The 24769-nt window shown below is 44.2% G+C and overlaps 1 protein-coding gene across 1 annotated transcript in view; it reads left to right on the forward strand.

Moving 5' to 3' along the window:
* Positions 1 to 24769, forward strand: part of LOC126203979 (homeobox protein PKNOX1-like) — a 721008-nt gene that overhangs the window by 462902 nt on the left and 233337 nt on the right. Inside the window, exon 3 of the mRNA XM_049938398.1 lies at positions 8486 to 8576. The gene's annotated coding sequence lies outside the window, so the exon portion shown is untranslated. The remainder of the gene's footprint in view (positions 1 to 8485; positions 8577 to 24769) is intronic.

A 24769-nucleotide genomic window follows, 5' to 3' on the forward strand; every position in this document is an offset into this window, starting at 1 on the left:
GACTCGAACCTCCGGCGGGAGGGGCCGCGCACACAAAATTTTTTTTCAACAACAAAGAAGGAGGACTACCTGGACACGTTGTGGGCCCTAGTGCAAAATAAAACAAACAGAACCAACTGTTCCCCTCTACAAGCTACACCACAAACGTCGGCAGCCGTCTGATGACGTTATGAACCGACCGTTGGGTGGATACAATAAACAGTTGGGCTTGTTGAGCTAGTTTTGAGTCTGTAACAGCTGTCTGAGCCGTTAAAACCTCTGATGATGTACCAAACAGTGGAAGACGAAACGGCAGACAGAGAATTATGAGTTTGACCACGGCCTTATGCTCATAAATCAAATATTGCTAAAAGTCTTGTACCCTTGACCGGAATTCAACTTTCGCAGAACACTCTAAATAAGCACAAAGATACAAAGATACTAAGCAAAAGAATGTCTACTTATAGCCATCTATTACGAATTTCTGTATAGCACCTCTGCCTTTGCTACGACCAATGTCACACAGGTGTAGCTAAGAAACAGGCTGCGTTGGCTTTAGAAGCCGGCGTCTTAAGTGAGAGCCTGACATGATTATGCAAGGGAAAATAAATTTTACAAGAAAAGTTGTAGCATATTTATGTATTAATTTTGCCGACACATTTCACGGCTTAGTACTCCATTGTCAGATACATGTCTTCTACATTACCAGGCCTGGTGTTCGTAAGTACACTGTTATCGAAGTGTTTCGAAGTGAGGGCTAAAAATGTGAAACATGAATAACTGATACGATTAATGTGAACATGTCAACCTTTTTATTGGTAGACAAGGGCAGACACACACGGATATTACAGCAAATTTTCACTCTCGCAACACTTCTAACTAGTAATTTCGTTGTCTTGGAATCAGCGTGGTTGTGGTCAAAGTGACGAGCAAAATGTTAAAAGGGTACGTATATGAATATATAGGGTGAGCCAGAACTCCACCGACAAACTTTCAGAGGTTGTTTGTGGGATGACTTCTGAGAATTTTGGTTCAAGGGAACCACGGTCTCCAGTGGTTCATTACAGAGTAATAATGTAATTGCTATGTATTTGGTTTGTTACCGCAATCACCCTTGTTTCCGTGAAAACACTTTTACAACAGTGAAGAAGCGCCTGTAATATGCAATAAACAACATGTACAGTACACAACAAACAGTAATGCACCAAGCCTCAGGCAAAACACTGCACTGTGATGTGACTCCCATCGGTGCGAGAACAGCTCAGCATAGCGCCGTTGTGCTGCTCTTCCACCGCACTCAGTCAACCCACACACGAGGTGCAGATCGGCCAACTCTCGATCAGCAAACCTATCCATGGTACTGCTGTGTATCACTGTCAAGGCGCACGTAGCACTAACGGAAAAACAGACCCGAGACACACTCGAGCAGTACAGAATGTGAGTTTGAGGGTGAAAAGGAAAATGGGTACTACCGTTGTTAGCAGCAGGTACTATGAACCACGACAGTGTTGCACTTGGCCTCCCGTGGTCGCTATCGAAAACATGCGGTGACCTTACAGTAAACAAGTACAGTGGTGGATAAGGAAAATGCATCGCACTGTCAATAATTTGCGGGCACATGTGCATATTCTATCAAGTGGTTCAGCGTGTACTCGTCAAATATATATAATTAATCGTATGGCTAGGGCACCACGTCGGGCAGATCGTTCGCCGGGTGCCGGTCTTTCAATTTGACGCCACTTCGGCGACCTGCAGTTGATGAGGATGATGATGATGATGATGATGACAACACAACAGCCAGTCCCTAGGCGGAGAAAATTCCCCGACCCAGCCAGGAATCGAACCCGGGCCCAGAGGATTGACAATCCCTTACGCTGACCATTCAGCTACTGGGGGCGGACAATATCACAATAAAAGCTAACGATAAGCCGACCGAAGCGCCCTCAGTCTCAGATGCAATAATATTGTGGTCGACTAATACCGTGAGCGATTGGAAACAAGACACAGAGCACGTGAGCACATATCGTCGACATTTCCGCTACTGTGCACTATTTTCGGTGCAATTAGCAGCTAACTGTGGTAAGAAATCAAACGAAATGCAATAACTCTTTATCGAACCGCAGGAGAGCGTGGAGTTCTTACACCAAAGTATCAGAAAGTATCCATGACAAACCTCTGAGAGTTTGCCGGTCGAGTACTGGTTCACATTGTGTAAGTATTTTCTATCGCAATTACAAAAAATGTAACAACAAATGAAGTATCGCTACACCACACCAGACATTCATATTTGTTCGATGAAACATCGCAGTTTAAAGAAATTTATACTACGTGAAGAGTTCTATTGTTTAATAGAGATTACTGCTTCACAGTACTTAGTGTCAGGTGAGCCCCGTATCAAAAGACGTCGTAGCTGTGCTGAGAGTGTAGAAAACTAAACTGACGAAGGATATAACAAGCGACATGTTCGTGGAGAAAAAAAAAGACACTAAGTGAAATCCCATATTTCTCTGCCTCGTGATGACTGGGTTAGTTAGGTTTAAGTAGTTCTAAGTTCTAGGGGACTGATGACCATAGATGTTAAGTCCCATAGTGCTCAGAGCCATTTGAACAATTTTTGAAATCCCATAAATGGAATGCTGTAGTTGGTGAAGACGAAAAATATTACTGGTATCGGACAGTCGAATGGTCTAACGGTTCATAGCCGCAATCAATCGCACTGGACTTGCAGTCCAAGAAGGAAGGAAGATAATGTAATACAATTTACAGCAACTCTATAAAGGACCGCATACCAAAATTTATTAATTAGTTGTCTACTGAAGTGCTGACGATTTACAGTCGACTATATATATATATATATATATATATATATATATATATATATATATATATATATATATAAGATAAAAGTAAGCTGCAGCTTAGGGCATATCTGCCTTACATTATATTTAATTATAAAACGTTTAACCCCTTTTCAGTTTATTATGCATGTACAATAAAACCGTAGTTAGAATTGTAGCTTCTTGGAAGCGAGTTGCTTAACTAGAGGAAGGAAATGAAATAAAGAAACGTCCACCTAAGTACTTGGCAGTGGGGAATCCAGACTTCCTTCATAAATAGGGAGTTTCATTCTGCCTTGCGTAGTGAGCGTATGTATATTCTGAGATTTATCTACCGTCACTCTGTGATGTATGTAATGCTAATTTCAGATGGTGGCATGAAGATCAGGCATTTTGATTGCAGACTCAGTGGGTAAGGCTTGGGAATGAAGGAGTCGCTTCGAAACTAGTCGCCAAAATATTTGTACTCCAACTTTGACAGGTCTGTAATAAACTCTTCGTTAGTTGTCTTTTTGTTTAATTATCTTTCTACTGTTCCACAGAAACTCTGAAATTTTGTTGTTTTATTTTTTATATCTTTATGATGGTCAAAAGAAATGTTCCAGCTCAATTACTTTTCCTTTAAAGTCGCTATTCTTAATGGAATTATTCGTTCCAAAATACATGAAAACTTCATCGACTAAAAGACAAACACTATTAATAATATTACAAATATATTATACATGGCAAACAGAAATTTTTTTTTTTCATACAGAATGAATCAAAATTCACACGCTTGAACGCCACAGACCTATTTCTTACATTTCAGTAGTAGGAAAATGTCCTTAAAAAATTTCGTACCCTTTTATATTTACAGTAGAAAGTGGACATTCATGAAAGGTAACTTGGCTACACTGTTATCACTTGCACGACAAGTGGCTCCACTGAATTATGTGTGGCTGTGCTGTGGTTAGTTTTGTCTAGGAATATGGTATTCGAGTTTGATTCTGGATCCACGTTTATTTTTATTTTCTGATTTTGATCAGCCACTAAGGTATCATACGTAGATATCATCCCACTGGCGTCCCACAGATGGTAATGGCAACGCAAGTTTCCGTCAGACGCCGATAGCGGTCGTGAGGGATCGGAGGGCCCAATGGAGCACACCCGCTGAGCCACGCCTCCAGCGGTTTCGTACCACGAACGTCCTCTGCCGCCGCGGTATGGGATGGTCGGCGGTAGCCACACAGCCCATTCGCTACGAGGTGCAGCCAAGTCGCCACTGAGACGCAGCCCAGTCGCGGCCCTTACTATCGTTCGTATTTAAGAGAGCCTCACAGTACGATGGTCTTGTTATTGTATTAGCTTGGACTTAACTGCTACATATTCATTCATAAAGATCGTACCCCGGGAGAAGCCTACAAGTTAAGTCTAGCTTCTGTTTACTGTGTTTACTTGTTCGCTATCATTCCTGCTCCTCTCCAGCTGTCCTACGACGACATCTGCTGCACAGCTCTGTAGCCCACCTCTCGTTACCGTTGTCTACGTAGTAGTACTCAATAAATAAGACTTCAACGGGTTGAACACAAACCCTGCCCAACCAAACTGAGTAAGTTCCAGCGCGGTTAGCCGCCAGTTTCTGCCACAAACGACGTCCACTGATGTTTCATCAGCACGTGGTCACGATGGTGTGACTGGATAGTAGCCGAGGCCAACGAGAAAGGCAGGCCACGGCGCGTACGTTACGAAGGTAGTCCTGCGCTCGCTCGCTCAAATCAGCAGACAAACTACGTTTGACGCTTGATGTGCGGTCTTAAGGGAATTTCTGACTAATTCTAGTCTGATCTCCGTTGTGATTACACCGATATCCCAGATTATTTCACAGCGTCTCGTCTCCGGATGCAACTTGGCCAATACCCTGTACGGTGATTGCCTTGTTTCTAAGATTCGACATTTACGCGCGCGTCCGAAGTGGACGGCAGTCTGTACTTTCATACCACGCTGCGATTATCCTAACCAGTAGCAGTGCTTATAATTAACTTCCTGATATATTGCTTAATACAGTTAATAGAACGCATGTCAGCTCCATGCATTTGCACGTAATGACTTCACGCAGTTCTCTAAATTAAAAAATATCTGTTATATGGGGACTTCTCGTCTCTGCTTTGCGGTAGAAATTATTCCGAGCGACTGGAGCGTTGTATGATGGACAGTAGTGAGGGATAGCTACTTTGCCACTTCGTAATGGTATAATGAAGTTTATAACGCAGCGGTATAGCCAAATTAAAAGCCTCCCGGCTTAGGACGCCTTGTCAAGGTCCGCGCGGTTCCCCCTTCGGAGGTTCGAATCCTCCCTCGGGCATTGGTGTGTGTGTTGTCAAATGGTTCAAATGGCTCTGAGCACTATGGGACTCAACTGCTGAGGTCATAAGTCCCCTAGAACTTAGAACTACTTAAACCTAACTAACCTAAGGACAACACACACATCCATGCCCGAGGCAGGATTCGAATCTGCGACCGAAGCGGTCGCGCGGTTCCAGACTGTAGCGCCAGAACCGCTCGGCCACCAGCGGCCGGCTGTGTGTTGTCGTTAGCGTAAGTTAGATTAAGTATTGTGTAAGCTTAGGGACCGATGACCTCAGCAGTTTGGTCCCATAGGCTCATACCACAAATTTCCAAATTAAAGTACAAGTTTCAGAAACTTTTTGGTAACAAAAAGTTTGTGACCATAGATGTAAATTAAAGGAAACTTATTGTATACACGGGTCACTGTTTTATTCGCGACAATGTCGCAGCTTGTGAAACTAGTGCCATGTCTGGCTTACGACAGAGTCAAAAGGCTCTGTAAACTGAAGCAGCAAATCAGTACCGATATGTTAACAAAAAGTTTGTGACCGTAGACGTAAATTAAAGGAAACTTATTAAAGTACTAGGCGTTACACGAAGAAGGGCTTTCATTGCATAGTGTAACCTCCTGTATTACACGTATAAGAGTGACCGAAAGGTTTCCGTTTCAGGGCGTTACCGCAGAGTATGTACAATACAGTGTAACTCCGTTGCAAAAAAGCGCCGATATGGTAGTGACATTCGCGCCATTCCGTCGTGTGTGCGATAAATGCGGAAACGTGAACTATTGCGACGTTATTACCAAATGCGTCCCAACAGGACCGACATACTGTTGTTTTTTCTTGGGTGCCAAAGAACAAACACCGGTAGACATCCAGCGGAGAAAGAAAAATGTGTACGACGCAGCATGTCTGCCGAAAACCGCCGTCGTGGAATGGTGCGCCTAGTTTCGTGCTTGTCGCTATTCGACACGTGACGGTGGTCGATTTAGGTCAGCCATGTTCAAGTGGGAGGCATTGGAGCATCAGTCCTGTAGGCTTGAGCTGTACGATGCGATTGTACACTTCTTCGGTCCTTTAAAAAAGGCCTTCTGAAAATGACGATTCCTGTAAGAGGATGTGCAGCAGGCAGTTGCAGACTTACTCACGCAGCAGAACACAAAGTTTCACCAAGAGGGTAACTTGTCGTCTTCAACATAGCGCGTCGGTGGGATGATTGCGTGAATGCCCACAGCGATTTTGCTTGATTGGCGTACCGATTCTGGACTGCACGGCCCGCGAACGGAAAGTTTTTGATTGTCCCTTAAAGTTTATCTGTCATGGTTACTAACTTAAAGAAAAAAAAATGTTTTCACTTAGAAACGTCATAATATTTTGTTGCTATAATTTTGTTGTTTTCTTATAATATCTTCATGTTTAATATCTTAACCTTTATTTCAATGATACTAACTACCGACTTGTATTCTTACCGAGTTAGGTTATTGGCTCTGAGCACTATGGGACTTAACATCTGTGGTCATCAGTCCCATAGAACTTAGAACTACTTAAACCTAACTAACCTAAGGACATCACACAACACCCAGTCATCACGAGGTAGAGAAAGTCCCTGACCCCGCCGGGAATCGTTAGGTTATTCTGTTGTGATTATTTGCAGCTTTGATACGACGTCCTTGTGCTTGAAATGGGATAGTTTTATTGAGTGGGTTTAGAAAACATCGTTCCTGTGAAACACAACTAGCTCTTTAGTGACATTAATTGTTGAGTGCTATTGACAAGGGATTTCAGATCGATTCCGTATTTCTGGATTTCCGGAAGGCATTTGACACTGCACCACACAAGCAGCTCGTAGTGAAATTACGTGCTTATGGAATATCGCCTCAGTTTGTGATTTCCTGGGACAGAGGTCACAATTCGTAATAATTGACGGAAAGTCACCGAGTAAAATAGAAGTGGTTTTCTGGCGTTCCCCAAAGTAGTGTTATAGGCCCTTTGCTGTTCCTTATCTATATAAACGATTTTGGAGACAATCTGAGCAGATGACGCTGTCGTTTATCGATTAGCAAAGTCATCAGAAGATGAAAACAAATTGCAAAACTATTTAAACACGGTATATGTATGGTGCGAAAATTGGTAGTTGACCCTAAATAACGGAAAGTGTGAGGCCATCCACATGAGTGCTAAAAGGAATCCGTTAAACTTCGGTTACACGATAAATCAGTCTAATCATAAGCTGTAAATTCAACTAAATACCCAAGTATTACAATTACGAACAACTTAAACTGGAAGAAAGACATAGAAAATGTTGAGGGGAAGGCTAACTGCGTTTTATTGGCAGGACACTTAGAAAATGTAACAGACCTACTAAGCAGACTGCCTCCAGTGCGCTTGTCCGTCCTCTTTTTAGAATACTGCTGCGCGTGTGGGATCATTACCAGATAGGACTGACAGAGTACATCGAAAAAGTTCAAAGAAAGGCAGCACGTTTTGTATCATCGCGAAATATGGGAGAGAGTGTCACAGAAATGATACAGGGTTTGGACTGGAAATCATTAAAATAAAGGCGTTTTTCGTTGCGACGGAATCTTCTCACGAAATTCCAATCACCAACTTTCTCCTCCAAATGCGAAAATATTTTGTTGACACAGACCTAAATAGGGAGGAACGACCATTACGATAAAATAAGGTGCTGCAGTCATGGACTGTGCGGATGGTCCCGGCGGAGGTTCGAGTCCTCCCTCGGGCATGGGTGGTGTGTGTTTGTCCTTAGGATAATTTAGGTTAAGTAGTGTGTAAGGTTAGGGACTTATGACCTTAGCAGTTAAGTCCCATAAGATTTCACACACATTTGAATATTTTTGATAAAATAAGGAAAATCAGAGCTCGCACGGAAAGATATAGGTGTTCATTCTATCCGCGCGCTATAAGAGATTGGAATAATAGAGAATTGTGAAGGTGGTTCGATGGACCCTCTGCCAGGCACTTGAATGTGATTTGGAGAGTATCCATGTAGATGTAGATTTTGTACGTATACTAGAGAGAAAATTTTGTTTTCTGGAACTGTTGGAAGGATTATCTTTTTTGCCTTAGTGTTTCTACGAGACAGCTTCCTCGAATTGAAACCTGTTAGTATCTAATCGACGTAGAATTAACGCACTCTATTTTCCCAAGTTCCATCAATTTTTCGGAGATATCGCCTTTTTAGGATCTACTTTTGCTGGCCTAGAAAATTTTTGGCCGGCGAATTTAATGTTTTGTGTGTTGCCACAAAATGACTCATTAAACGTGTTAGTAAGAGCAGAGCGGCAGTGTTTTCTCTAATGCCGTGTTGTTGTGTTGTGTGTGCAGACTTGGGGCTGGTCCCGGGCGCCGAGGGACGATGATCGGCGCCGCGCCGCCCGCTCCGGCGCCACGCGTCCTTCTGCTCCCACCCTCACAGGTGAGTAGCGGCCGCTTCCTGCACGTTGTCCGCGCTTAACCGTGGGCGCAGCCACCTTCCGCAGTGCAAAAGCACTAGAACTGGCGCGTTTCGAAGCACCAAACCAACTACACAACTGCTGAAGCGCCTAAACAAAAATATGGTTCAAATGTCTGAGCACTATGGGACTCAACTGCTGTGGTCATCAGTCCCCTAGAACTTATTACAACTTAAACCTAACTAACCTAAGCACATCACACACATCTATGCCCGAGGCAGGATTCGAACCTGCGACCGTAGCGGTCGCGCGGTTCCGGACTGTAGCGCCTAGAACCGCACGGCCACTCCGGCCGGCGCCTAAACAAATCTTTTTATTTGCAATGCGAATGTTGTCAGACATACTACGTCCGAACAGGCCTCGAAAAGTCCAACAGTATCGACCGACCGCCGTGTCATTCTCAGACGACGGGTGTCGCTGGATGTAGAGAGACAGCGCTCCTCTGGCCGCTGTCACTTTTCGTGACGCGAGCCGCTACATCGTGATCGAGTAGATCCTAAATTGACCGCAAACGCGCTGAATGCAGCTCGCTTGCCAACAGCGCTCGGTACACTCGAATGGTCACCCATCCAACTCTTGGCCAAGCCCGACAGCGTTTAACTTCGGTGATCTGACGGGAAGCAGTGTTATCATTTTGCAAGGCCGCTGGCTTATCAGACATAACGTTATATGAAAATAAAAAAGCTAGGGTGCTGTGCTTACTTACATTCCATAACGTCATGAGTGGTCTGTGTGTGTGTGTGTGTGTGTGTGTGTGTGTGTGTGTGTGTGAGTGCGTGTGCGTGTGCGCGCCGCGCGCAAGCAGTTTTTTTCCTCTTTTTAAAGCCAAGCTGAAGGTTTCTGTGAACGCGAGAACATTCTGCAGATGCCTGTTTAGGGTGCTAGGAATACTACTACTGCTTCCCAGTATGTTTAAAAAATGGTTCAAATGGCTCTGAGCACTATGGGACTCAACTTCTGAGGTCATTAGTCCCCTAGAACTTAGAAATGGTTAAACCTAACTAACCTAAGGACATCACACACATCCATGCCCGAGGCAGGATTCGAACCTGCGACCGTAGCGGTCGCGCGGTTCCAGACTGCAGTGCCTAGAACCGCACGGCCACTTCGGCCGGCCAGTATGTTTATTCCTAATTAAATTTGTCATTATGAATATCTCTTCCTCAATACAATGGCTCATTTCATGGAATCAGTACTATAAATAAGAGTAATTTTCACAAAGATTTAAGGCACTTAAGGTGGTGGTGGTTAGTGTTTAACGTCCCGTCGACAACGAGGTCATTAGAGACGGAGCGCAAGCTCGGGTTAGGGAAGGATTGGGAAGGAAATTTGCCGTGCTCTTTCAAAGGAACCATCCCGGCATTTGCCTGAAACGATTTAGTGAAATCACGGAAAACCTAAATCAGGATGGCTGGAGACGGGATTGAACCGTCGTCCTCCCGAATGCGAGTCCAGTGTGCTAACCACTGCGCCACCTCGCTCGGTGGGCACTTAAGGGTCCAGAAAAGTGTCCGCAATTCTCGAGCGCACATTTTCGGTAACTTGCAAGCAGCCACAAAAAGTTGTTGTTGGTGGCCAACTGTTTCTACTCCACTGACGAATCTCTTAGAAGAATCAACCGATGTTTATGTGTTAACATGCCGGCCGGAGTGGCCGAGCGGTTCTAGGCGCTACAGTCTGGAACCGCGCGACCGATACGGTCGCAGGTTCGAATCCTGCCTCGGGCATGGATGTGTGTGATGTCGTTAGGTTAGTTAGGTTTAGCAGTTCTAAGTTTTAGGCAACTGATGACCTTAGAAGTTAAGTCTCATACTGCTCAGAGCTATTTGATCCATTTTATGTCTAACAGTATCAAATAATGCGAGTATTACGTTCAGTCTGACTTCTGTACCAATTCAGTCCAGTAGTGCGAACATTCTAAATAAGTGTTGTAAAATGATTTTTCTGTTTGCCATGCATTGCTACAATAGCCCAATGATTATCATATGCGCCTCAGTGTATCGAACATTTACATGTTTTGTGACAAGTTACCTTTTAAACAAAAATATGTTAGAGATTTTGTTTAATCATTCCACATGGATGAGGGCCGTTTCACTTGAGATCTGTCGAGGGCACATTACCATATTTGTTTTTCTTTGTAAATATGTGTTGTGTATCCTTGTTTTTATCACATGTTTACAGCCTGGAGAGTCTCCTCACTTTGGATCTGTTGGAACGGAAAGTGCATCTAATATAATTATCATCACAATTACTCTACATGAATTTTGTAAAAGGGATTAAAAAATTGTAGTCACTTCGTTTGCAACCGTATGTTCCCAGACTGGGCCTCCACATCATTCGTCCAGCCTGTAAAATGAAATGAAGTAAGTCGCCGCATACAGTTCGTGAACTAGCAGTGTCGCGGCAACAGCTATTCGCGTGCGCAGACCGTGTCCCTCCAGGAAGACTCACCGGGATACAAACATCTAATTAGCGCCACTGGGCACTTCGTGAACATAGTTAAGAAATGAGTCACTCTCACAGCAATGGTAAGAGATAATGCATACCTCCTACGGAGATGCTCCGGAGTTCGAATCTGGTCCAAGGCATATTTCTGTGGCTGACGTTTCGTCTTTTAATACTGGATTCAGGTAGCAGTTTCAAACTTACAGCAAGCTCAGCAAGCTGAACTGGATATACGTATCCACGCAATAAAATTTATAAAGGACACACATGCCGGCCATAAAAGTCTTAAGTTATATGCATAACATTAATCCACGAAATAAATGGTTTTAGCTCACCCTCGCGATTTAGGAGCTGCAAAATGAACAAAAGTTTTTGGAAATAAATATCTTACATTCTCAGAACACTTCGTTTTGTAAAGAAAACAATTGGCTTCTGAAGACCAACATAGTATACTTTTTCAGTAACAACGCCTCGTAGAAATTATATTGTCCAATCATACCTACCTTGTCATGGAGTTGCAGCCATTGTGAGCACAATCGCTAGAAAGGTGTTTCAGGAAATTTGTGGGCTGAGGTAAAGAAAGTGGTATCGTTTTGTGCAGGGTACCGTAATTTAATACACTTTCTCGATGATGAAATAGAAGCATTCAGACCGTGGTAGTACTGCTGTATCATCTATGTGCTACAAGCAGGCCCTGAGGACGACACGTGTGAGTTTGGGCGTTGGCGCTCTGGAACATTGCCCCAGGGAGGGGGGCCAAGAATGTTTGTGTAGCTGCCTGCAGGATACCTTCAACATTACTGCTTAGTTGTGACTACGATGCCCTGTTCCTCTTTTGTTCATATTAGCTTTTGGGAAGAAGTATGTTTCAGTACTACAGCAGCGCACAATCAATTTTGGCAGCCGAATATCTAATATTGCTATCCGTAGTCGTAAGGACCCAACTGTTCACTTCTGCCGCCGTATCTCCTCTTTCTGACGGGAGCAACCGGCAGAATAATAAGGCACCTTGCGCTTATCTGCGACACTGGATTATAAGGAGCGAAAATAACTTCCGTTTGAGGTTGATGCTACAGTTTATATGAAACGTAACGCGACTGTGATATGGGTATATAAGCACCGACATAAAGGCAAGGGATATATGTCTCCGACGTACATGCGATAAATGCGGAAACGTGAACTTTGGGCGAATTTGGTAATAACGTCGCCAAACAGGACCAACGGGCCACGGTTCTTTTCTTGGCTGCCGAAGGACAAACACCGACAGAATGAAGAGTGTATTTATGGCAGCTCTGTCGAAAAACACCGCCAAGAGGTGGTGGTGCTGCTCCATGATATGCGTGCTGAAGTTACGCCAGTTCAAGTGGGAGTCACTAGAGCACTCGCCCTATACTCTTCCCTCTCCCCATGCGATTATCACGCCTTCGTTGTCTTAAAAAAGGCCTGGAGGGTCGACTATTCCTATTGGACAACGATGTGTAGTAGGCAGTTACGGACTTCTTCACACAACAGGACACGGTGTTTTTACCAAACAGGTAAAAACGCTTGGTGGATGAATGCCTCAATGCTCACAGCGATTTTCCCTGATGGCATACCGATTGTGGACTATACGGTATTAGGACAGAAGCTTTTTGATCGTCACTTACACGATGCGTTTTGAAATTTTACCTCTGCAGCATCGCGTTCGGCATTTCGCACATGCGTGCTGTGTACCGCACTCTGTTGGCAAGCCCAGAGACCATTACAGAGTTATTCTGCGTGTTTACGTTTCTTGTGACTTTTTTGATTGCTACCGTCTGTGATTCGTTGCCTTAGTGTTAAAGGCTTGAAAGTCACTGAAATTCATTGTCAGATCAGTGAAGTGTATAGAGAAAATATTATGAGCGATGACATGTTACGGAAATGGGTCCGAGCTTTTAAAGACGGCCGTAAGAATGTGCGTGATGAGGAACTAAATGATGATCTTCCGTCATTACTGACGATTTAATGCAGAAAATGGATGAAAAAGTGAGAGAGAACAGACGCGTTACGACTGTGACGTCATGTGAACGACTTTCCTCAGGTGTCAAGAAGTGTGCATCATGGAACTGTTACAGAACGTTTAAATTATCGAAAGTTATGCTCACACTCGGTATCGAACATACTGATTGAAGTGCACAAAAGACTTTCCTAGAACGATACAGTGATGAAAGGTTTTAAGCCAAATTGTCACAGGCGACGAAGGATGGGTGGCTAACGACACACGTGAATCAAAGCAGCAATCCATGAAATGGCGGCATTCAAAATCACCCAAGAAAGCAATTCAGCCCGGAAAATCATGTTTGCTGATTTTTGGGGCGGGGAAGGGGTGTTGTTTCTGGACTTTTTGCCTCGTGGGGACTCCTTAAATTCTACCACTTACTGTGATACCTTATAAAAACTGAATCGTGCAACTCAAATCCAAAGGCGTGGCATGACGAGTAATGGGGTCGTTTTGCTTCCTGGCAGTGCCCATCCACACACGGCTAATCGAACTCTGGAGCTGATCGGATCATTTGCATGGAACAACTTAATCACCATCCTTACAGCTGAGATCTAGCGCACAATGACGACAACGTGTTTCTGCATTTAAAGAAGCGTCTGGGTGGTTAGCACCACTACGATGACGATTTCCAAACGACCGTGCTACAGTGGTCGTCAAATCAGGCGGCAGATTTTTACGAGGATGGTATTCAAAAACCGGTTGTGCGATACGATAAGTGTCTTAATATTGGCGAGAACGTGTAGAAAAGTAGATACCATTTAAAAATAGAATCGCTCAGCCAACTCGTCGTCCAAAATCGCAAGCCAACATAGATCCTTCGTCGAGAACAAGCAATGACCGACACATTGTGCGAATATAGTTTACATTTAATTTTTCTGTGTCATCCTCGTAGATATTGACACAGACAAAAGAGGTAAAAAAACATCGTTCTCGAGAAGAAATTAAGAGCACATGACCTGTCGATATTGACAGTGCCATTAAGCTAGTGTAACCTAATGGTTCGAAACCGAAACAAATTTGCAGCTGCTTGACACGTCCGCAAACAATAATTCGTGAATATTTTTCGTCGGTCTGCGATCTTTACTAAGTACGACTGACATAAGAGATAAAGAACACTCAAAGACAGACTTCGCGCTTCGTCACGAGTTTGTTCAGTCAGAACCAGAACACCACAGAAGTGTGAGACGCTAGTTTCGTCCGAATTTCGGAGCTTCCGTGGCGTTGCGCGAATTTCCAATCTTGGCCGCTCTCAGAGCGCGCGCGCGCGCGCACACACACACACAGGATCACTCACTCACTATGCGATGTGTTACGCGCGAGATTAATACGCGACGTACTGTTCCACAGATTTACTCGGAAACATTTATTGCCGTAACCGGATTATTTCTGTGCACTAATACGCTTTTGAAATCACTCTGAGGGTCGCCATCCTCACCCACGAGAAAAGGTCAAAACTTCTCACTACTCCATCGCCCTGTAAAACGCAAGAATAATGTTTAGCGATTCGTTGACAACGAAGTCATCAGAGACGGAGCGCAGCTTGGATTGATTCAAGAATGGGAAAGTAAATGGGCCGTGCTCTTTCAAAGAAACCATCCGTCATTTGCCTGGGGCGATTTAGGGAACTCAAGAAATAACGTGAATCAGGATGGTCGAACGCGGATTTGAACCGTCGTCCTCCCGAATGTGAGTCCATTGTGCTAACCATTGCGTCACCTCTCTCGATCAATGTCCTATAGCTGTCTAACTACTCTCATCTCGAGATTCCCACTTCTGGACTGGAATGTGTTCATCGCAACAACCCAGCATACTGCATGCAGCTGTCTCTTAACAACTTCTACCGATAACTTCCACAGCAAAACAGGAATATAGTTCAAAGATAAAACTGAAAGAGTGACATAAAACCACAACATTCAAATTTCTACTGAAACTAATATAATTGTTTTGCTTGAGTGATAACATCCCCAAGTCTGTCTCGTCCAGTAAACATCAACGTGGAAGTAGTTGCTCCACAATGTACGAGGCCGGGATGAAAAGTAATGCCTCCAAATTTTTTATGTGAAAACTCTTAACGCTTTGTAAATAGAAAAAACTTTATTAACATTATATATGCCTATTCTTCATGTCTACTTGTTTATTTCTCAACATATCCTGGAAACGAACACACATCTCTCAACGAGAGACCAGTTTGTTGATACCGCCACTGCAGAACCTTTGCTGACGGAGCTGCAACCTCACCACTGCTTGCATTGCTTCACCGCTATGAAAGTGAAGTCATCCTCCAAAGTGTTCTTTACTTTTTGAAAACAGATGAAAATGGGATGGGCCAAGTCGGGACTATATGGCGGATGTTCGCTGTTAGTGGCGCCAAGGCGCCGGATTGTTGCAGATGTCGCAGCGGTCGTATGCGGTCTGACGGTGTCATGCTGAAGGAGAGGGTGCCCCGTGTGTGGACGAAGTTTTCTGCAGTTAGAAACTCTATTATAGCACGCTGTTCCTCACGCACCGACACAGTTAGTTACACACCGCCATGTTGCACGTTTCAGTTCGAAGCCCTCAGCGGCAGAGGGCTGCAAATATGTGGACGCGAAGGATAAGCGTATAGAATGTTAATAACTTCTGTTTTATTTAAAAAGGTTTAAACTTTTTCACATGAGAGTTCGGAAGTGTTACTTTGCGCCTTCCGTCGCAGTATGACGTGTTTGCCTATTGAGCGTCTGTACGCTGGCCACACGGCAACACTCGCCTAGAAAACCGGAATACATGGTGTTTTAACATGAATTTATGGATTTTAAAGCTTTGTAACATCTATTAAATTGAACTTACAACTATAAATAATACATCAAATATAAGACCAGATCAACAGTTTTTCTCTATCAGACACTCTGACTATAAACCAGAAGTTAAACTCCGAAGCCAAACCTTGAAGTACTGCAGCACTCCGAGTTAAGTAACTCGGAATAAAACTCGATAGGTCCCCCCTAAGTTTCCGGCAATATCTCTCCAACGTGGCTTCAAAAGTGAAGACCCATAATAATATCATTCAGAAGCTTGCTGGTATCTCGTGGGATTGTAGCGATCAAACCCTAAGATCAACTGCTTTGGTACTGTCATACTCTATCGCTGAATACTGTTGTCCAACTTGGATGAACAGTGCTCACTGTAGCAAGCTAGATGCGCAACTCAGCCAGACCATGCGACTTATCGCAGGCTGCATACGTAGCACTCAAACTGCATGGCTACCAGTTTTAAGTAACATCCAACCTCCAGCTCTACGAAGATCAGATGCTCTCCTGAAGACCTGGAGAAACATTCAGAAGAACCCCCAGCTACCCTTACACGGCGATATACACTCCTGGAAATTGAAATAAGAACACCGTGAATTCATTGTCCCAGGAAGGGGAAACTTTATTGACACATTCCTGGGGTCAGATACATCACATGATCACACTGACAGAACCACAGGCACATAGACACAGGCAACAGAGCATGCACAATGTCGGTACTAGTACAGTGTATATCCACCTTTCGCAGCAATGCAGGCTGCTATTCTTCCATGGAGACGATCGTAGAGATGCTGGATGTAGTCCTGTGGAACGGCTTGCCATGCCATTTCCACCTGGCGCCTCAGTTGGACCAGCGTTCGTGCTGGACGTGCAGACCGCGTGAGACGACACTTCATCCAGTCCCAAACATGCTCAATGGGGGACAGATCCGGAGATCTTGCTGGCCAGGGTAGTTGACTTACACCTTCTAGAGCACGTTGGGTGGCACGGGATACATGCGGACGTGCATTGTCGTGTTGGAACAGCAAGTTCCCTTGCCGGTCTAGGAATGGTAGAACGATGGGTTCGATGACGGTTTGGATGTACCGTGCACTATTCAGTGTCCCCTCGACGATCACCAGTGGTGTTCGGCCAGTGTAGGAGATCGCTCCCCACACCATGATGCCGGGTGTTGGCCCTGTGTGCCTCGGTCGTATGCAGTCCTGATTGTGGCGCTCACCTGCACGGCGCCAAACACGCATACGACCATCATTGGCACCAAGGCAGAAGCGACTCTCATCGCTGAAGACGACACGTCTCCATTCGTCCCTCCATTCACGCCTGTCGCGACACCACTGGAGGCGAGCTGCACGCTGTTGGGGCGTGAGCGGAAGACGGCCTAACGGTGTGCTGGACCGTAGCCCAGCTTCATGGAGACGGTTGCGAATGGTCCTCGCCGATACCCCAGGAGCAACAGTGTCCCTAATTTGCTGGGAAGTGGCGGTGCGGTCCCCTACGGCACTGCGTAGGATCCTACGGTCTTGGCGTGCATCCGTGCGTCGCTGCGGTCCGGTCCCAGGTCGACGGGCACGTGCACCTTCCGCCGACCACTGGCGACAACATCGATGTACTGTGGAGACCTCACGCCCCACGTGTTGAGCAATTCGGCGGTACGTCCACCCGGCCTCCCGCATGCCCACTATACGCCCTCGCTCAAAGTCCGTCAACTGCACATACGGTTCACGTCCACGCCGTCGCGGCATGCTACCAGTGTTAAAGACTGCAATGGAGCTCCGTATGCCACGGCAAACTGGCTGACACTGACGGCGGCGGTGCACAAATGCTGCGCAGCTAGCGCCATTCGACGGCCAACACCGCGGTTCCTGGTGTGTCCGCTGTGCCGTGCGTGTGATCATTGCTTGTACAGCCCTCTCGCAGTGTCCGGAGCAAGTATGGTGGGTCTGACACATCGGTGTCAATGTGTTCTTTTTTCCATTTCCAGGAGTGTATTAATAGCAGAACATCAGCGTCTGAAGTCAAGAAAACAACCTTGGCGAACTGCACGACTTCTTGAAGCCTCCGACTTTAACATCAACGAACTCTGGAGAAGTCAGTGGGAAGAATCGTCAGTGTTCAACGGTCATCTGGTTGAAAAGCCTTCCATGCGAGTTCCAGGTTTCACACTACCCAGACGCCAGTGAAGAACCATCAACGGCATCCAAACAGGACAAGGGAACTGCAGATATCTAAAGCACAAATGGGGCCGGGCAACATCTCCAGATTGTGATTGTGGAGCTGCCCTGCAGACAATTAATCACATTGTTGGTGAATGCCCGAAACGAGCCTTTGGGGGATCAACAAATGACATCCACCTTGCATTACCTGAAGGGCTCAAGTGGATCAACAGATTGGACTTAGAAATGTAAGAACTTGTGTAATGTGTAGATAATTTAGCATAATACTTTGAACATTTGATTCTGTACATGTATTTTGCTTGTCATTTCTTACAGTGTATACTCTTAAAATTAAGTATTTGATCCAAGCTCTGTATCATCATACGATAAATAAATAAATAATAATAAAGCAGTTTTTCTTATATGTGTTCAATGTGAACACCATTCGTCAGACATAGAGTCGATAGGCAATTTCTTCCCAAACCTTCGTAAGTGTGTCAGGAGTAAATGTTGCAACGGTGCTGTTTCTAAAGTTGGAGAGATCAACAGGTAGCGGAGGCACATACACATAATCCTATACGAGCCATTAAAGGTAAAAATTCCAGTGTCAGGTCGAGTGTGAACGTGGAAGTCGTGCAAAACAGGCTCTGTCATCCGGCTCCTTGCGGCCAATCCAGCGATCGAGTGAAACATCGTTTAACCAAACGCGCACTGAGTTATGCCAGTCAGGCGTCGCACCTTCTTGTTGCCAAATAAAGTTCTGTGGTTCAGCTGCTTCCATTTGATGAAAGAGCGATAGTTCCAGCGCATCAAGAAAAGAAACACTAGTTACAGTCGCTTCGCCAAAAAAGGTAAGGCCCATAAACTTTCCGGTGGGAAATGTCACAAAAACACCCAATTTAAATAAGTCTCGTTGTAAATGTACCATATGGTGGGGATTTGCTCACCCCCGTATGCGCACATTGTGTGTTCACATTTCCAGTTAGATGAAATGTCGATTCATCACTGGCGATGTCACGGTCCAGAAAACCTTCGCCGTGATGCTGCAACATTTCGTTGGCGAAGTTTGCACATAAACCGTAATCTGTAGGCTAGCCTTCCGGACTAATTTCTAGCGGCTTTGATTGAAACACTCTCCCTCGTTCAGCAAATTCTACATTCACTCTTGGTCGTTCCATACTCTTCCCTTTGCGCACATGCATACAAAGAAAACTGATTTGCTCTCTCGTTTGATGTATTGTGTGTGTGAAATCTTATGGGACTTAACTGCTAAGGTCATCAGTCCCTAAGCTTACACACTACTTAACCTAAATTGTCCTAAGGACAAACACACACACCCGTGCCCGAAGGAGGACTCGAACCTCCGCAGGGACCAGCCGGTTTGATCTATTCAAATGGCTCAGAGCACTATGGGACTTAACAGCTGAGGTCATCAGTCCCCTAGAACTTAGAACTACTTAAACCTAACTAACCTAAGGACATCACACACATCCATGCCCGAGGCAGGATTCGAACCTGCGACCGTAGCGGTCGCGCGGTTCCAGACTGTAGCGCCTAGAACCGCTCGGCCACTCCGGCCGGCGTTTGATGTATTGTTTACAATTGCAAGTTAAATGTAATAAATTCTAAAAAGCCTTAAAATTCGTAATTCATTTTGAAACGCCCTGTACTTCAACCCGAAGTAGACTATCGCGTACAGAAACGCACTTTCGAAAGTCATCAGTTTTCCATACTGCAAAAAATAACTCGGTTGATGACGAAGGATCATCTTCTCCGGTTTATGAGATTCACTACGAAACCTCGATTCCACCAGAGAAGGCACATGAAGGCGATTTCGCGAGTTGTACTTTTCGGCCAATCAGACTCAATAACTGCGTGCAGGCGATTTCACTGGCTAATCCTCGCTCGCGCTACTCGATCCACTGCACAACACCGCATGCTGCCAGGACTTGTGAAATGTATATTTCGCCGGAAGTGATTGGATAACACCTGTCACACTGGGAAAAATCGCTCGCCCTTGAGGCAGACTTTTTGGTCTCTTCCACAACCCGTTTAGTAGGGCCCATGACATCCAAGCTAACTTCCTTTCCCCGGATGAATGCCGCAGACAATAGTCAGGATGAAGTAACAGGGGCCGGCCGGTGTGGCCGAGCGGTCCTAGGCGCTTCAGTCTGGAACCACGCGACCGCTACGGTCGCAGGGTCGAATCCTGCCTCGGCCATGAATGTGTGTGATGTCCTTAGGTTAGTTAGGTTTAAGTAGTTCTAAGTCTAGGGGACTGATGACCTCAGATGTTAAGTCCCATAGTGCTCAGAGCCATTTGAACCATTTGAACTTACAGGGCTGGGTAGGAAGTGATATTTGCAAACGCTCAAAGAAGTCCAATGGATTGTACGCGCGCCATGATTTTCGCGACGTCAGGTACAAATGAAAGTAAAGAAACTCATTATTTCCTGTTAGTTGTAGCTCGCATAATGACGAGCGTAAAGTTAGGAAAATTCAAGCGTATACAGAGCAGTGCTGACAGTATTTCTTGCCGCGCATAATCCGTGAATATAAGAGGAATGAGGAAAGTGTTCTACGACAGTATGCTCCGTCCGCCATGCACCGTGCGATGGCATGCTGAGGCGTAGTTCTAGCCCAACTTAAGAAGTAACCCACGTTTTCCGGTCTGTTGACTCTCATGTTATACACTTGGGACAGACGAGATAATGCAGAAATTGTAGATCATCACAGTATACGAGATGGACGTTCGTAAGTACAGACAGACATTGGCTCGGCAGTGGCGGAACACAGTCGGGTAGTCCCGCAGAAGCAGGGTCAAGAGCGACAGCTGCCGCCACAGAGATAACCTCCGCTGCTGTTGCTGCTGGCGTCACCCCTCTAAATAACCGACGTGCTGCCCAGAGCTGTCACTTACACTCTCCCCTCCCCTACCCCACCCCACCCCACTGCGCCTCCTGACCTACCCTGCGGCGTGACGCGCGTGTCTGCCGCGAGCACACTGGACGTTGTATTTCCGATGCACTGTCTGTCATCGCCACTGCGCGTGCACGAGTTTCCTCGAGGCGCACATATTTCACAGTGTACCTCGTTTATAATCTGCTTCTGGCACACGAGGCAGGATCAGGTTTTGTGCCATACGATAGTCCCACAGTGCTCAGAGCCATTTGAACCATTTCGAAGACGGACGCGTGCCTGATAACATTCCTCTCCGCTTGTTGTCAGTTATCCTGATGTATTCGCTGAGCAAGATCATCGGTTGATTGCTTGCATCGTGAACGTCTGTACGTGTTGCTTTTAAGTTCCTGCACCATTGCCAGTCTCTGCTGTTGTGCAAGACAGTTACATTATTTGGGGTGAATGAAATCAGGCGGAACCACTCAGCATGAAGAAATCGATTGAAAGTACACTTCACACTTGGCAAGAGATTCTATTGTGCTTGACATGTTTATGCTCACTGTGCAGGCAGAACTGAAAAGTGCAACGTGACGCGATCGTCACTCAACTGGAGACACTGTGCAACACTTCTGCGCAAAAATTCATCGGATATTGACTGGGTTTTATTTCGCGATCGATCAGACCTCGAGAGGGAAAAAAAACTCTCGTATTTACTACACATTACATGCAAATAAAAAGGTTTCTGCGTCAGTCACTTGTTTATTATGCCACTACGCCTTTCGATTCACACCTTCACCTTTATGTGGAAAATTATTTATTTACGAGGCTGGTGTTGGTGAGGAGTACAGACGTCTTCTGACAGTCGCAGACCAAGGGTAGTGTACGTTATTTTGCGTCTTTCGCTAATGATAAAAATTATTCATTTAGAGAAGGCACTTTAGAGGTTAAAAAACATTAATATCTGACATCGAATTTTACTTACGGGAACAGAACAGTTGTAAAAGGTCTACATACTATTGCCTCTCCTCTCCACTGCACATTATATTTGCACTGTCCTTTCAAAGATGTTGCACAGGTTAAAGATATGTTTGTTTACATTGAATACAGGGATACAAGATTAAATTGTGTCTACAAAAATATGTTTTCCTTTTTATTTAAGTATATGAGTGGCTGCACCAGAATGCTAACATGTTCACAAGTCAGTTATTATATTAGATAACTGCACATTTTATTTTTTATGTGAATGTGCTGCAGCATTGGATACAAAAATAATGATTAAATAGTTATGTACGTAAATATGTTTTCCTTTTGTTTATAAAAAAATTAATGGGCTGCTCTTGAATACAGATATGTGCACACTTTAATTATTATATTACTTTCTTATATATAAAAAGATCACAACAGATCATACATACCTATTGTAGGTTGAACTTATTGACGGATGAATGGGAGTGATTACATTAATTGCTGTGCATTGAAGCAGTAAATTCTGAAAATACCTGAAGTTCTTTGCCAAAGCTTTTGAAACGGTTGGTTGAGCCTATTTCACTATTGTCATTGAGTAGGCGTTCCCCACGTTTCTTTCTGTATATATAGATTTTTAATTCTTCAAACAGAGACATTCTGTGTCCTTTATTCAGTGTATGTAGTTTTCCAAGGTTGCTTTCTACATTGTTAAAAGAATGTCCTCTATCTTTTATATGGGGGGCTGTTGCAGTTTTGTGTGGCGTGTTGTATTGGAAGGTGTTGATGTGTTCTTTGAATCTGGTGTGGAAGTTATGTACTGAGCCGAGCACTTGCAACATATGATTTTATATACGCCAGAGGATGAAAATTTATCTTAAATGCTTTTTAAGTTATGAGGAAGTCTTTAGCATATCTTATTGTTTGTTTGGAATGCAATTCTTATTTTGTGTCAGTCGAAGATATTTGTAATTTTTTGGGAGATGCATGTTGTCAGTGTTCTTTCCTGGTTTTTGGTGGTTATTTTGTTCATTTTATTTTTTATTTTTTAACTAAATTGTCTATTAGTGTGGATTTGTACCCGTTAGATACAGCTATTTGTTTTATGATTTTTATTTCATTTTGGAGGCTCTCTTCAGTCAGTGGGATTTTTAGAGGTCTGTGAATCATTGAATGGTAAGCTCCTAGTTCGTGCATGTTGGGATGTCAGGAGGAAGCACGTGTGTTGTGTCTGTAGTGGTTGGCCTCCTGTAAATCTCGAAGACACATTTGTTATCTTGATTGCAGATGGTTAAGTCTAGGAAGTTAATGGTGTTATTTATTTCCTGTTCACGGGTGTATTTAGTATTCTTGTGCATTTTGTTGAATGTTTGGAGAATGTCTTGGACATCTTTATTTTCTTCATAAATGATCGGAAATGTATCGTTGACGTATCTTCTGTAGAGTGTATGTTTTGTGTATGTTTTGTGTATGTTTTTGGTTTTGTCTACTTGCACATGAACTTTTTGAATGCATGTTGGCTTCTTTGTGAAAAGTTTGTGCTCTAGGTGGTTGAAGAATATTTCAGCTATAGTTCCTGATATGCTGGCAACCACAGCTAGCCCATTTGTTTGTTTGTAGATTTTTCTATTGAAAGAGAAGTAATTGTATTTCTATACCAGTTCCAGAAGGTTTAGGATTTCTCTGATTTGTACTGGGGAGAGCTTCTTATATTTTATTAGGTTTTGTTTAATAACAGCTAAAGCATCATGAATGGGGATGTTACTTTACAGATTTGTTACATTTAGAGAGATCATTTGGCGTTTGTTTAGTGCTGCGTATGTTTTTGAGATCACTGGCAAATAATGACTCACTGGAAATATTCCTGGAAAATTGTACATAACTGCTAGCTCCTTAGAATCATTCAATTTCTGCTTTGCTGTTCCTCTTGTCTATGCTTCAGAGATTATACAATTTCTGTGTCAACAGCAACACTCTCTTTGCTCAAATTACAGACTTTGCTGGCACGTTACACAGCTTCATTGTATACTACCACACATTTTTAATGATTCAATTCGGTACAGAGCGAATACCTACGTATAACAAACTTGCACATGTGCTTTGCCCTCAACACTATGCATGTAAGCTACGTTAACGCTGTGTAGCTACATCTGGCGAGAAGAAAAACGTATGTCCGGTACAGTGCGATGTTGTGCATACATTCAACAGAGTAGCGGTTACTCGTAGTTGTTATTGAAAGGAGCATGTTTCGAATTTGGTTTTGTCTACTGAGGATCAGATTCCTCGAAGAAAAGCGTCAGAGGCAACTCATGGAGTCGTAACGTTACTCTGTCTCGGATGACGTTGCTATGTCGATCGTCCTTTGTTTACAGCGAAGCAGCAGCGCTAGGAGCTGTCGTCTTACGGAGAACGCTACGACAGACTGTCGGCTATACGCTAGAATTTTTGCATCAGCCAAGATGTGTTCGGAGAGGGGACAGAGTGCTATCCTAGGCTGCGGCTGAGGTAATCCTCGCTATTTTCCTGCACTGTTCGCGTAGAGTAAGTGCCAAGATGAAACAGACTTACAGCATGAAAGAGGTATACAATAACGACCACATCGCCAGTCACCTGTCACCCAGATTGATTTAAAGAACGTTTATGAATCAGATTTTTTTATTGTAAGCAACATGAGGGGTCTTTGGAGGTTTGGAAGTCGATGATGTCAATTTAATGATATAATTGGTTACATACTGAAAAATCTGTGTTTTACTACGCGACCATTTTACAGTATGAAATGTGAGATGTGCTTTAAATAAACGGTTGCTTTGAGATTTGTTAACGTAAGTAATTGTGAAAAGAAACTTAATCCAAAAGGAGTAAGGTATAGAGAACAACTATTGATT

The sequence above is a fragment of the Schistocerca nitens genome, chromosome 9 (genome assembly GCF_023898315.1).
Source record: "Schistocerca nitens isolate TAMUIC-IGC-003100 chromosome 9, iqSchNite1.1, whole genome shotgun sequence".
Lineage (NCBI taxonomy): Eukaryota > Metazoa > Arthropoda > Insecta > Orthoptera > Acrididae > Schistocerca > Schistocerca nitens.